This window comes from Dromaius novaehollandiae, chromosome 1 (assembly GCF_036370855.1).
Source record: "Dromaius novaehollandiae isolate bDroNov1 chromosome 1, bDroNov1.hap1, whole genome shotgun sequence".
Classification (NCBI taxonomy): domain Eukaryota; kingdom Metazoa; phylum Chordata; class Aves; order Casuariiformes; family Dromaiidae; genus Dromaius; species Dromaius novaehollandiae.
In genome coordinates this window covers 50,273,951-50,278,781 of record NC_088098.1, presented here as the reverse complement: position 1 = coordinate 50,278,781, position 4,831 = coordinate 50,273,951, and the positions used below count along the sequence as shown (strand labels likewise).

Genomic DNA, 4,831 nt, shown 5'->3' with positions numbered 1-4,831 from the left:
GGTATAAGGCGGATGGGAGCCGACCTGGTTGGGGACTGCGCCACGAGGGGGGAGGGGTTCCCGCCATTGTCTCTGGGTTCGTCACAAAGGGTAACGGAACGTTGCCTGCTTCGTGTTCACTTCTCACTTGCAGTCAGATGTTAAAGCTCGTTGTTGATACTGCAAAGTTTGTCAAGTAAAGCAAAAGCCTACCCACAAAAAAAAAAAAAAAAAAAAAAAAAGAAAAAAAAAGAAAAAAAGAAAATAAATGCAGTTAGATATACTTTCATAGCAGTTGGAAGGTAATTTTTTACTCAGCTCTGTATAATCTTATTTCCCTATATGTGTGTCTTTTATGTTCTTGCAATGACTGACGTTTGTTTGAATTACTTTTAATTACCATTATTTTCTTGTTGTTGGGGTTTTTTTTGATTTCCTTGCCCTCAAGGCTCTGCTATATTTATATATCTATATATCTATATATCTATATGTATATGCTTTTTCTTTCTATCTCACATTTCTAAATGGGAACTTTGACACTCTTCAAAACTTTAGATAAAAAAGGCTGATTCTTTAAGTGCATATTAACTGGAAGTTAGAACTGTTTTGTTTTGTTTTGTTTTGTTTCTTTTTTTTTTTAGTATTGTTAGGTTGTTACCTTTACTCATTTTACTCATTTGGAGCTACAGCTTTTTTCTTTTTTTTAATCCTTTGCAATAAGTCCATTAGCATAACTACTGATTTAAATTTCTGCTACATTAACCACTAAGAAAATCATCTTCCTTTTCTGTTGTAGATCAGGCTTTTCAGTCTTCAGCTATTGCTATGTGGCTGAAAATCTCTACTGGAAAGGGAGGGATGAGATTATGAATTAATATTTATGAAACCAAGGAGCAATCCTTGGCTAAGGATGTTACAAATGTTGCAGCATAAGGACATCCTGAGGTTCAGAAACTACTGGACTTAAACATAAATATTGCTCGATGGAATTTTCACTTGTTCTGAAAAGGTGGATTATCATTTTTAAACTTTGATTTTCTTCTGCCCTTTTATGTGGAAACTGCAAACCTAATTTCTACACACACTTTTTCAAACTGTGCTATATTAGAAGGTCTAGTGCACAGTTTATCCCTGTTGAACTACAAGCTCCAGAAGTGGGAGGGGAGGAGTTCCCTTCAGTGTACTTAGTTAATGAAGAAATTAAATTCCATCATAAAGCTAAAGAAAATTTGTGCTCTGTCTGCTCATATTAAAAGTCTAAAAGAGGAGCTCATTATCCTGATACCTCATATATTGCTGTCCCTAAAATTACTCGTTGTCAAATATCAAATCTATATCTTCTTTTGAGAAGGAAAAATGGCATGCTCTAGATTAAATGATTCTTCCACCTTGTTAATACACATCATTTCAGAAAAGCGGCAAACTAGGAATCAGATGAACAACCTTTGCTTTTTCTGCCTTCCAAAATGAACCATCCTTCGTTTAACTCTTTGAATCAGCTGCTGTGGTTCACCTAGCAGAGGCTGCCACAGTTTTTATCCCAGCTGTAACAACTATCCCTGGTGCAGGGGTACTGAGGTATCCCTAGATGCAGTGGGAAATATCCATAGATATGCTGTAGTCTTATTCATACCTTCTTTCCTCTGAGTCAGAGGAATGAACAGGTGAACTGTGCCTGGTTCTGGGGATGAAAAAAGGATAAAAAAAAAGGATGTATTAGGCTTGTTACAGTTCCTGTTTACACAGAACTGACAAGTCACAAAACTGCAAACAGGCTTCAGGCTTTTCTGCTGTTGTTAGAGAAAAGAAGGATTCCAGAGTGTTTCCCTCCCTTATTTATGATTTTCTTTTCCTCACTTACTAGTGCCTGGCAACAGAACTTGACATTTCATTACTCCTCCCTTCCTGCTCCTTGCCCTCCCATACTTACTTGTGACAGAGCTCTAGCAAGAGCACTTAACATTTTATCCATTAGCACATATGTAGACTAAGGAAAGACTCACAATAAGATAGAATCAAGGTGCATTTGATTCTGCAAGACAGAGGGAAAAGCTAGGCCTCTAGTGTGCTGAGATCACTTTCTGTCTATCCCCATGACTATTACTTTGGGCTTTTGGTTTCCATTTGCAATTTTGCTTATACTGTGTTTTTTCATCCACTAGGTAATTAATGATGTGATTGATTCTTTATACATATATATATGTGTGTGTGTGTGTGCGTGTATAAGTATGTATGTTTAAATTTTAGCATAGCAAGACTGAAGGTAGGGCTCCTGTAGGGTATTGTGTCTATGTTACCAATCTTGAACTGGATAATTAGAATATGAAGAGTTATTTAATCTGAATTTTTTTTAATAGTGGAATAGGTATAAAATTTCAGGTTCAGCTCTTAGATCAATATTAGCCCCCCAAAAATCCTGTTGGACATTATGTGGTAATAATATATATGAATAAAATATGAATCAAACTAGTAGTTTCAAATATTTTATGAGGGTTGAATTGGTTTTGGTACTCCTTACACTGTCCACTCATTGAGAGCTGGTGTATCATTTCCTGTTCAAGATATTCTCTCACCCTTTCAAAGACATTAGGGAATTGAGATCTCTTCTTTATGAGGGAGACAGGTTGTAGAGACCCTTGCTTTGCACTCTTGTCATGCTCTTCTGATTTGCCATGCTGAAAATGCATTAAATCTCACCTGGGCTTTCTGGGGAGATGAAAAAAATTGTTCTCCTGTTCTGAAAACCTGGCCAAGGAGGGGAGCTGAACTGGGACCTGTCCCTACCAATGGTAAGTGAGACTGTAAAATGCACCAGATCTGGCTTCACATTCCAGGCTTCTAAGTCTACTGCTGTTGTCCTCATCCTCTGCGCCCCCTTCCTATATATCCCACCTTCAGGTCCACACTCCAAGCCGGTTTTACTGAGACCAAGCAGCTGTCCCACTGTGCATTATTTTGGTGAGAAATGTTTTCAGCATAGAAAGATTTCATCTTGAGCGCAGGGCCCAATTCAAGATTTTCATGTGGGGATTTGACATTTGGGAGGGATCTCCTGGCAATAGAATAGTTGCAGAAGTAGTTTAGGCTACTTTATCAAAACTAGCAATGACACCTAACATTTAAATGTTTTAAGTATTCTACAGGTATCAGCTCCCCAACGTGTTAATCATCTTTATCTATTTGGTACTGATACATATAAGGTCTAGGGGGGTGTGGCCATGAATTTAGTCCAATGATTGACATGTTGATAACTAATTTCCTCTTCCCCTCCTGCTACACTAGCTGAGACATTCAGGGATTGAGAAACTCATCCTCACCTTCACCTTTGAAGTCTGTCCTTGGTCAGAGATCAGGAGGTTGGGCTGCAGTCTTCATTTGGACTATTTCCCACCCCTCTTTTGCTGCCAAATCCAGAAACCACACAGGGACTGATAAGTCAAGAAACTGCCTCTGTCATGGCCCAGCAGCCTTGTTCTGGAGAGTCTCTTGATCGTTGAGGGGAGCAGAGAGAGGAAAGAAGCAGCCTGGGCTGACCTTTGAGGATGTAATTTGCCATGCACTGAGGGCAGCTTTTTACAGATCAGAAGATCGACAGAAGGGGAAAATATTTCAAAAGTCATCTGGCTTCCTGTTAAAGAACAGTGAATTGAAACTGTCTAGAGATAGCTGCTTAGCACAACTTATATAAAACTTGCTTAGCATGAGGAGCTAAATTTGCTGAAGCCTTAGGCCGCACGTGGGAAAAGTAACGAAGCTTTACCTAGTTTAGTAAAAAATAGTGCCTCAGAGCTCGTTCAGGCTGGGAAGATAAGGAAGCCACACGCAGTCTGCGCTCCTGTGTCACCCACTCTGAAAGGGAAGACGTCAAAACAATTGAAAAATAAGACCTTGGGAGACAGCCGCCAGACCCAACAAAAACAGAGGTACAACCGTCATCAGAGACCACAAAAAACAAAAATAAGGAGAAAAACAGCTTACTTCAGAATGACAATGAGACCCAATGAGGAGCAGGAGACCCCAGACCAAAAAATTACTATTGGTCTAACTACCGCATGAGGGGGGGGAAATGTAAGTTGAAAAAACTATAATTACCCAGGATTGGTTTATGTTAGGGTCCCTCTTCAGAGGCACCCAGCTCGAGCTGTAATTATGGCATGTATGTGATTAAAAATTAAATATTTAATTTGTTTTGATTTGGCTCTGAACTTTACTTGCGGGAACCTAGGGTCGAGCCCTGTTATGGTGGCCAACAAGCCTAATTTCCATAACACATTCTCTGTCCCATGTCAGCTGCCTGCAAGGGGAATTGCACATTGTTTGGGTCACTGATGTGCTGCTCTGCAGAACAGCAGGCGCTGGATGCTGTTTCTGCATGGGAAACAATGATGTCACAGGACTGGTCTCCAACAGCAGATCACAGAAAAGGATGCTGCATGTGCACTGCCACAAGAGCGTTGTCCTTGGCAGGCAGTGGCACCCAAGTGCACATGTGGTCCTGCCCCACTCACACCTCCTCACCAGGCCAGATGACTCCAAGTTCCTTTCAAAACAATACTGTGTGCACCAGAATTATAAAGACACCCTTCCTAGTGATTTCTCACAGACAGGAACATAACAGCTTTCAGGACGGTTGTTCTGGGCCAGTCTGACATGACTCTGGAATACTGAGTGTGATTTCTCCCACTCTGCCTTGGAGGGGAAGGCTAGCACCGGCCGTGTGCATATCAAACCATGCACAAGCTGCAAGCTTGCTAAGATACATGAGTCTCTCTTCCCACGTCATTAGTCTTAAGAAGCATCCAGCTGCGGCTTCCGATTGCAGTCTGGCTGTTCCCCCATCTACAAACTGGTC

General features: G+C 40.7%; 1 long non-coding RNA gene across 1 annotated transcript; it reads left to right on the top strand.

The window, feature by feature from the left end:
- The first annotated feature begins 118 nt into the window (after positions 1-118).
- LOC135328278 (uncharacterized) lies at positions 119-4,172 on the top strand. The gene is made up of 2 exons (XR_010389089.1): positions 119-281; positions 3,262-4,172. It is a non-coding gene; the product is annotated as an uncharacterized LOC135328278 (long non-coding RNA).
- Positions 4,173-4,831: the final 659 nt, after the last annotated feature.